Here is a 10,232-nt window from a genome sequence, read left to right on the forward strand (position 1 = left end):
AAGTTTTATCCCTTACTGTTTTTAAAACATTATTCACAAAATAAAGCGATCAGTACGTAATGTAAATTGCAATATATTTTTTGGCGTCACAATATGTAAAACATTATTATCCACATAATAAAGCGATGACTAAGGGGGGTGGTTAGGGTGAGGCATCACCAGGGGGGTCTTAGGTTTAGGCACCACCAGGGGAGTCTTAGGTTTAGGCACCACCAGGGGGGTCTTAGGTTTAGGCACCACCAGGGGGGTCTAGGGGTTAGGGATAGGTATAGGGAGGGTTCTGTGTGAGAGTAGGGTTAGGTATAGTAACATTACAATATAAATCACCAGGGGGGTGGTTAGGGTTAGGCACCACCAGGGGGGTCTTAGGTTTAGGCTCCACCAGGAGGGTCTTAGGCTTAGGCACCACCAGGGGGGTCTTAGGTTTAGGCACCACCAGGGGAGTCTTAGGTTTAGGCACCACCAGGGGGGTCTTAGGTTTAGGCACCACCAGGGGGGTCTTAGGTTTAGGCACCACCAGGCGGGTCTTAGGTTTAGGCACCACCAGGGGGGTCTTAGGTTTAGGCACCACCAGGGGGGTCTTAGGTTTAGGCACCACCAGGGGGGTCTTAGGTTTAGGCACCACCAGGCGGGTCTTAGGTTTAGGCACCACCAGGGGGGTCTTAGGTTTAGGCACCACCAGGGGGGTCTTAGGTTTAGGCACCACCAGGGGGATCTTAGGTTTAGGCACCACCAGGGGGGTCTTAGGTTTAGGCACCACCAGGGGGGTCTTAGGTTTAGGCACCACCAGGGAGGTCTTAGGTTTAGGCACCACCAGGGGCGTCTTAGGTTTAGGCACCACCAGGGGGGTCTTAGGTTTAGGCACCACCAGGGGGTCTAGGGGTTAGGGATAGGTACAGGGAGGGTTCTGTGTAGGAGTAGGCTTAGGTATAGTTTTACTACAATTTTAGTAATATTTACTAATGTTTTACAACACTTATTACGAACGTAGTTATATTTATATCATCGTTATAAAGAATATTTTCAGATTTTATTATAAGAACAAACCATAAATGAAGGTTATTGACAATAATATACAATTATAAAAATTAATCATATATTATCGTTATTTTAATAAACGTAATTCTAAGTTTCACTTTTGAAACAGGGAAGATTAAAGTTTTCACAATTGCCGATTTCATAAACATTATTTAATGATTTATAAATTTGTTAAACATTATTTGTAAACGAAATATAGCACACTATTTTTATAAACGCTATTAATGATTAATTGTTAATTAGCGTTTACACCCCGCGCCCTTTTTGTCCGGGCGCCCTTTTTGTACGTACGCGTTTTTTTTACCCATAATATGGAAGTGCGCTTCTCACTGAATTGGGTCTATAGGTGCTCTAGTGTTTGGATCTTTGCCGGCTGGTTTTATGGGAGGGAATTTTACGAGGCTATCATTGGTAAGGATTATTGTCATTAAAATTTATACATTTTATAAAAAAACTTCTTTACCTAAGCACTCCCTGAGGTTTTGCTTATATGCATATTAGAATTTATCAGGTTGAGACAAGTTGTAATTAAGGGTTGGTATCCCCTAATTTTTATATTTAATGCAATAGAGAATTCCCTGGGAAGCGATGTATCGTCCGCTGTCTGGCTCCATGTCTCCAGGAGGATCTGTATGCCCACCTTTCTTGGTCTTTCTTCAAGTCTGGGTCATTTCTTTTGGTTCCAATCCCTGAGGCATTCAGAACCTGAGTATTCCAAGTGCTAATTATGAGGCATTTCATATTGTCTTTCTTTCCACAGTCAGTCGTCTCAGCTTGTTGCATGTGGAGAAAAGATTTCTGTCATGACAATGGTCTGGGGTGTTTTTACCGTGTTTTGTCTTTTGGTCTGTGGCTTGTCTCCATCACATTCTCTCTGTCCCTCACACTCTCTCTCACGCTCCTCCTCTCCCTCACTTCCCAATTTAAATTAAAAAAAAAGCTTTATTGGTCAAGTTTAGTGTTGGGCGAACAGTGTTCGCCACTGTTCGGGTTCTGCAGAACATCACCCTGTTCGGGTGATGTTCGAGTTCGGCCGAACACCTGACGGTGCTCGGCCAAACCGTTCGGCCATATGGCCGAACTAAGAGCGCATGGCCGAACGTTCCCCGAACGTTCGGCTAGCGCTGTGATTGGCCGAACGGGTCACGTGGTTCGGACCCGAACGCGCTCTGATACCCGAACCACGTCATATCTCCGCCATTTGTCTGTGGGTTTAGCTTTGGGTAGGCAGGCAGGGTAGTTCGCGCTCCAGCCACGCTAGCCAGGGTCCCCCCTGTCATTGTGTCACTGCTGGGAACAGTAGTACACCGCTTGCTCAGCCACACTATATAGCATTCTGTTTACTGCCACTCTGTGTACCTCGCTCAGCCACACTATATAGCATTCTGTTTACTGCCACTCTGTGTCTGCTGGGAATAGTAGTACACCGCTTGCTCAGCCACACTATATAGCATTCTGTTTACTGCCACTCTGTGTACCTCGCTCAGCCACACTATATAGCATTCTGTTTACTGCCACTCTGTGTCTGCTGGGAATAGTGGTACACTGCTCGCTCAGCCACACTATATAGCATTCTGTTCACTGTTCTGTGTCTGCTTGGAATAGTGGTACACCGCTCGCTCAGCCACACTATATAGCATTCTGTTTACTGTTCTGTGTCTGCTGGGAATAGTGGTACACCGCTCGCTCAGCCACACTATATAGCATTCTGTTTACTGTTCTGTGTCTGCTGGGAATAGTGGTACACCGCTCGCTCAGCCACACTATATAGCATTCTGTTCACTGTTCTGTGTCTGCTGGGAATAGTGGTACACCGCTCGCTCAGCCACACTATATAGCATTCTGTTCACTGTTCTGTGTCTGCTGGGAATAGTGGTACACCGCTCGCTCAGCCACACTATATAGCATTCTGTTTACTGTTCTGTGTCTGCTGGGAATAGTGGTACACCGCTCGCTCATCCACACTATATAGCATTCTGTTCACTGTTCTGTGTCTGCTGGGAATAGTGGTACACCGCTCGCTCAGCCACACTATATAGCATTCTGTTCACTGTTCTGTGTCTGCTGGGAATAGTGGTACACCGCTCGCTCAGCCACACTATATAGCATTCTGTTCACTGTTCTGTGTCTGCTGGGAATAGTGGTACACCGCTCGCTCAGCCACACTATATAGCATTCTGTTTACTGTTCTGTGTCTGCTGGGAATAGTGGTACACCGCTCGCTCAGCCACACTATATAGCATTCTGTTTACTGTTCTGTGTCTGCTGGGAATAGTGGTACACCGCTCGCTCAGCCACACTATATAGCATTCTGTTTACTGTTCTGTGTCTGCTGGGAACAGTAGTACACCGCTCGCTCAGCCAGAGTATATAGCATTGTGTTTACTGCCACTCTGTGTACACCGCTCAGCCAGACTATATACCATTGTTTACTACACCGCTCAGCCAGACTATATACCATTGTTTACTGACACTCTGTGTACACCGCTCAGCCAGACTATATACCATTGTTTACTGCCACTCTGATTCTGCTGGGAACAGTAGTACACCGCTCGCTCAGCCAGACTATATACCATTGTTTACTGACACTCTGTGTACACCGCTCAGCCAGACTATATACCATTGTTTACTGCCACTCTGATTCTGCTGGGAACAGTAGTACACCGCTCGCTCAGCCAGACTATATACCATTGTTTACTGACACTATATAGCAGACTATATAGCATTGTGTGTACACCGCTCAGCCAGACTATATACCATTGTTTACTGACACTCTGTGTACACCGCTCAGCCAGACTATATACCATTGTTTACTGCCACTCTGATTCTGCTGGGAACAGTAGTACACCGCTCGCTCAGCCAGACTATATACCATTGTTTACTGACACTCTGTGTACACCGCTCAGCCAGACTATATACCATTGTTTACTGCCACTCTGATTCTGCTGGGAACAGTAGTACACCGCTCGCTCAGCCAGACTATATAGCATTGTGTTTACTGCCACTCTGTGTACACCGCTCAGCCACACTATATAGCATTGCGTACTCTGCCAGTCAGTGTGTATATTGCTGGGATCAGTAATACTCCACTCACCGTCAACCACTATATGAGCTCAACATGAGTTCCCCAGAGACCTCCGCTGTGAGCAGCACTCCCAACAACAGCAACAGCCAACGCCCCACGCAAGCTATAACATCCACCCCAGCAGCCAGTGGTCAGCAGCAGCCCTCCCCGGAGGAGAACGTTGTGTCCATCAGTCCGTCGCCAGAGCGATTAATGAGGGCTGCCATTGAGGAGATGATGGGGCCTGATGTGGAGGAGGAGGTCTGGCTCAGGCCAGCATCCCAAGTTAATGTTGAGGACGATGAGGGGTCTGTGTCTGGGGATGTTGGGGTGGCAGAGGTGGTGGGTGGGTCAGACTCAGGAGAAGAGTTGTATGATGAGGATGATGATCGGGACCATCTGTATGTGCCTCAGAGTCCGACCCCGGAAAACATGTTGTATTGTGTGTTTAGGTACTAAAATCTGCGTTCCCTCCCAGTAGTGTTGGGCGAACAGTGTTTGCCACTGTTCGGGTTCTGCAGAACATCACCCTGTTCGGGGTGACTATATAGCAGACTATATAGCATTGTGTTTAATGCCACTCTGTGTACACGGCTCAGCCACACTATATAGCATTGTGTTTACTTCCACTCTGTGTCTGCTGGGAACAGTAGTACACCGCTCACCCGCCACTGTATAGCATTGTGCTCTGTGTCACTGCTGACAATAGTGGTACACCGCTCACCCACCACTGTATAGCATTTCTGTACTGCCACTGTACTGCTGCCAGTCAGCGTGTACTTTAAGGATAAGTGAAATGAGGAAGAAATCCGGTGAAAGAGGGAGGGGCAAGGGAAGAGGTGTTTCCCCTGACGGTTCACGTACAGGCCACAGGGGAGCACCCAAGAAAACCCACTCAATACTGCCCATGTTGTCCAGGACAACAACCCTCACAGATCCAAAAGAACAGGACCAGATAATTACTTGGATGACCTCTCAAGCGTCCAGCAGTGGGTTAAGCAGCACCAGCACATCACGCACGAGGTCCGAGTCCTCAGCCAGTTAAAGTCTGGGCTTTCTTTGAAGACTGCACTGAGGATGTTACCATGGCGATTTGCAAGGTGTGCAAGACCCGCCTGAGCAGGGGGAAAAGTATTAACAACCTCTCCACCACCAGCATGAGCCGCCACATTCTATCCAAACATCCCACTCTGTGGGCAAACGCGGCAGGACAGGGTACCACCAGCAACACTGCCTCCCTTGGGTTCACCAGACTCACCACCAGACCCGCCTCAGCAGCAGCAGTAGCCCAGCCATTGCGTGGTTCACAACATTCACAAACATCAGACGATGCTGACACTGTCACTTTCCGGACTAGTGCTCTTGAGGTCTCCCAGTGTTCATCAAACACAACAACCAACAGCCCTTCGGTGTGCAGCGCTACGGTTGAGTTGTCTGTCTCTGAGATGTTTGAGCACAAGAGGAAATTGCCAGCAAATGACCCCCGGGCCGTGGCAGTAACAGCCAGCCAGCATAGCCAAGCTTCTGGCCTGCGAAATGCTGCCATATCGAGTGGTGGAGACAAACAGCTTCAAGGGCATGATGTCAGTGGCCATCCCACGTTACGTGGTTCCCAGCCGCTACCACTTTGCGCGCTCTGCAGTGCCTGAGTTGCATGAGCACGTGGTCAGCTAAATAACCCGAAGCTTGAAGAATGCCGTTGCCTGCAAGGTTCACCTCACCACTGACACCTGGACGAGTGCGTTCGGCCAGGGTCGATACATCTCCCTTACCGCGCACTGGGTGAACCTTGTGGAGCCTGGCAGCGATTCCTCACCTGCTACGGCGCGGGTGTTGCCCACGCCGCAAACAGCTGGATAACAACAGCAGCACCTACCTCTCTGACTCCTTCTCCTCCAACGCATCTCAAAGCTGTACCTCATCCGGAAATGCTAACCCAGCACCAGCAGCAGTAGGATCGTGGAAGCAGTGCAGCACAGCTGTTGGCATGCGTCAGCAAGCGTTGCTGAAGCTGATCTGCCTTGGGGATAAGCAGCACACAGGGGAGGAAATTTGGAGGGGAATAAAGGAACAGACGGATTTGTGGCTGGCACCGCTGGACCTGAAACCGGGCATGAAGCTAGACACCTGGCACGAACTGGCAATGTACGCAATAGAGGTGCTGGCTTGCCCGGCAGCCAGCGTTATGTCGGAACGCTGTTTCAGTGCTGCCGGAGGCATCATCACAGATCGGCGTATCCGCCTCTCCACAGAAAATGCAGACCGTCTGACTCAAATTAAAATGAATCAATCCTGGATTGGAAACGACTACGCAACACTCCTGGACCCCAACCAAGTAACATGACCGATGAACATCTGGGATGGTTTAGCGTTTCCGGTCCCTGTTTATTGAACCTCTCATCTGTATTACATTTATGACTGCATGGCGGCAAAAAGCATTGCTGCTATATCCGCACGCTTTTTGTCCTCATGCAAGGCCTGGGTTGTTGTGTCTCACAAAGCGTGGCCTTCTCCTCCTGCGCCTCCTCCTGTTCCATCACGTGTGCTGCTGCTGCTGCTGCTGCTGCTGCTGGGTTACCGTTGCCGGTCCCTGTTTATGGAACCTCTTATCTTTATTACATTTATGACTACATGGCGGTACAAAGCATGCTATCCGCACGCTTTTTGTCCTCATGCAAGGCCTGGGTTGTTGTGTCTCACAAAGCGTGGCCTTCTCCTCCTGCGCCTCCTCCTGTTCCATCACGTGTGCTGCTGCTGCTGCTGCTGGGTTACCGTTGCCGGTCCCTGTTTATGGAACCTCTTATCTTTATTACATTTATGACTACATGGCGGTACAAAGCATGCTATCCGCACGCTTTTTGTCCTCATGCAAGGCCTGGGTTGTTGTGTCTCACAAAGCGTGGCCTTCTCCTCCTGCGCCTCCTCCTGTTCCATCACGTGTGCTGCTGCTGGGTTAGCGTTGCCGCGTGGTCCCTGTTTATTGAACCACTTATCTTTATTACATTTATGACTGCATGGTGGTACAAAGCATGCTATCCGCACGCTTCTTGTCCTCATGCAAGGCCTGGGTTGTTGTGTCTCAAAGCGTGGCCTTCTCCTCCTGCGCCACCCTCCTCCTGTTCCATCACGTGTGCTGCTGCTGGGTTAGCATTACCGGTCCCTTTTCCTGGAACCTCTTATATGTATTACATTTATGACTGCATGCCGACAAAAAGCATGTTACCTGTGCAAAGAAAACAGACATTTCCCGCATTTAAAAGACAGTTTTCCCTTTGAAACTTTAAAATCGATTTTCTCAAAAACTATAAGCTCTTTTTGCTAAATTTTTTTTTCCTCTTGTACCCACTCCCAAGGTGCACATACCCTGTAAATTTGGGGTATGTAGCATGTAAGGAGGCTTTACAAACCACAAAAGTTCGGGTCCCCATTGACTTCCATTATGTTCGGAGTTCGGGTCGAACACCCGAACATCGCGGCCATGTTCGGCCTGTTCGGCCCGAACCCGAACATCTAGATGTTCGCCCAACACTAGTCAAGTTACAGGCATTTCCAAAGCAATAGAAGGGTGGGAACATGTGAAAAGGGTTTAGTTTCGGGGTTTTAGGGACAGCAGTTATTATGGATAATAAGTAGTCTCTGAACATTATGAAATTTGAGTTAATGTATCTTCTTCTCAGTTTGTGGCATGCTGTGACATAGTGTGCAGTGATTGTCACCTCTGGTTATAGAGTTGGCACAGTCTGTTGTCCCTGAGTTAAGATGTTGGTCTGTGTCCCTCAGACTCGATTTCCAGGTGGTGAGCACTTAGTGTAGAGGCTCAGGAGTCAAGACTTGCCTTTCTTTAGGGTTTTGGAGATTTTCAAGGCGTAAAGCCAGTTTATACTATCTCTGTAGAGACTGCAATATGTTTAGCTTCTGTGTTTTATCTCATTCCGCCATTTAGTCACATAGTGTAGTTATACACGGCCAGCATGGTGGTGTACTGGTTAGCACTCTTACCTTGCAGTGCTGGGTCTTTGCTTCAAATCCCAGCCAGGGCACTATCTGCAAGGGTTTCCTTCGGGGACTCTGGTTTTCTTCTAGTTCCCGGCCAAGGCATAGGGCGCAGTGTAGGAGGGGCACACAACTCACTCAGCTATCATTCCCCTATTGTGTTTGAAGCAGAGAGAAATAAGAAAAGGTGATACATGGCAGTGACTGCAAGCCACTGGTGGGGGCCCTGCGGTGCCTCTTAGTCTAATAGCAATCAGTGTGTGACAGCTGGGGGGGGGGGGGGGGGGAAATGGAGGGGTGCACTTTGGTGTCTCAGTCTTGGGTGCTGGAGGACCTTGTCCCTGCTCTGTTTTCTTCCCACATTCCCCAAATTGGGCCTAGACAAATGATACATACACTACAACACGCTACATACATAGACATATGACTATGGTAGGAATTGGATTGTAAACTCCTCTGAGGTACAGTAAAGTGACAAGACAATATACTCTGTACAGCGCTGCGGAAGATGTCGACGCTATATAAATAATAATATTACTAGCCAACCCGCGTCGTAGCATACGCCGCATCTATCTATCTAATAGAGTACGTGCCTCAACCTTGAAGCAAGAAGAAGTAGGCTTTCCATGAGAAAATTTATGCGTGCTCAAACACCAAGTTTAACCCTAGCAAATCTGGCTTTGCAAATCCGGCCTAATTGGCTATTCATGAGGCAATGCTCATGCAAATATGCATTTGCTTTCGCATGCCAAACTATGCAGGGTCCAAAAACCAATACCGCAAAGCGATCGCCCTGCGGGTATTAGTTCATGCTACATTAGCACTATCCAGGAACGCCACGGGGAGGATTCCGAATGCCCCCATACAACCGAGGGACTGCGGGGTCCCAGGCTCTCTTACTGCCTGGGAACCACAGCGGCACCCCGGAGGGGGGGGCTGGGTGGCGCAGCTGCACCCCCCCCCCCAAGTGTGGTCAGCGCCGGGGAGAGCCATCCGCACCCACCTCCCAATATTAAAAACAGGCACTTACCTTAACGTCCATTGCGTTCTGCAACATGCACATTAACTTGGGGGCACCACATGAGAAAGGAGTGAAGCATGGGTCACCCCGAGCTTTAGAGCTCAGGGCTGGCTCACATACAACACTCCGGGGTGGGGGGAGGACAGGCGCAGACAACTCACTCCAGGGCTCACACCACCAGAGCAAGCCATCCACCACCTGCCTCCAAAGGATACAACTGCAAAAATGCTTTCCATGAGAAAAATTTTGCGTGCTCAAACACCAAGTTTAACCCTAGCAAGTCTGGCTTTCCAAATCTGGCCTAATTGGCTATTCATGAGGCAATGCTCATGCAAATATGCATTTGCTTTCGCATGCCAAACTATGCAGGGTCAAAAAACAAATACTGCAAAGTGCTCTCTCGCTGCCTGGGAACCACAGCGGCACCCCGGAGTGGGAGGCTGGTTGGCGCAGCCCCCCCCCCCAAGCGTGGCCAGCGCTGGGGAGAGCCGTCCGCACCCACCTCCTAATATTAAAAACAGCCACTTACCTTAACGACCATTGGGTTCTGCTACATGCGCATTAATTTTATCATGGAAAGCATTTTGTGCAGTTTGTATCCTTTGGAGGCAGGTGGTGGATGGCTTGCTCCGGTGGTGTGAACCCTGGAGTGAGTGCGCCTGTCCTCCCCCCCCCCTCTGGAGTGCTGTATGTGAGCCAGCCCTGAGCGCTAAAGCTCGGGGTGACCCATGCTTCTCTCCTTTCTCATGTGGTGCCCCCAAATTAATGTGCATGTAGCAGAACGCAATGGACGTTAAGGTAAGTGCCTGTTTTTAATATTCATAGGTGGGTGCAGACGGCTCTCCCCGGCGCTGGCCACACTTGGGGGGGGGGGGGGTCGTCCACGCCACCCAGCCTCCCCCTCCGGGGTGCCGCTGTGGTTTCCAGGCAGTGAGAGAGCCTGGGACCCTGCGGTCCCCCCAGTTGTATAAAAAGGGGGCATTGGGAATCCTCCCTGTGGCGCTCCTGGAGGCCTGGAGCACACCAAAAACTGCTAGCAGATCCGCAAAATGCTAGCAGATTTTGAAACGCTTTTTCTTATTTTTCTGTAGCATTTCACCTAGCATTTTGCGGTTT

At 49.4% G+C, this 10,232-nt stretch overlaps 1 protein-coding gene across 1 annotated transcript in view; it reads left to right on the plus strand.

The window, feature by feature from the left end:
• Positions 1-10,232, plus strand: part of VAX2 (ventral anterior homeobox 2) — a 174,827-nt gene that overhangs the window by 109,306 nt on the left and 55,289 nt on the right. The gene's annotated exons all lie outside the window — the stretch shown is intronic.

This window comes from Hyperolius riggenbachi, chromosome 1 (assembly GCF_040937935.1).
Source record: "Hyperolius riggenbachi isolate aHypRig1 chromosome 1, aHypRig1.pri, whole genome shotgun sequence".
Lineage (NCBI taxonomy): Eukaryota > Metazoa > Chordata > Amphibia > Anura > Hyperoliidae > Hyperolius > Hyperolius riggenbachi.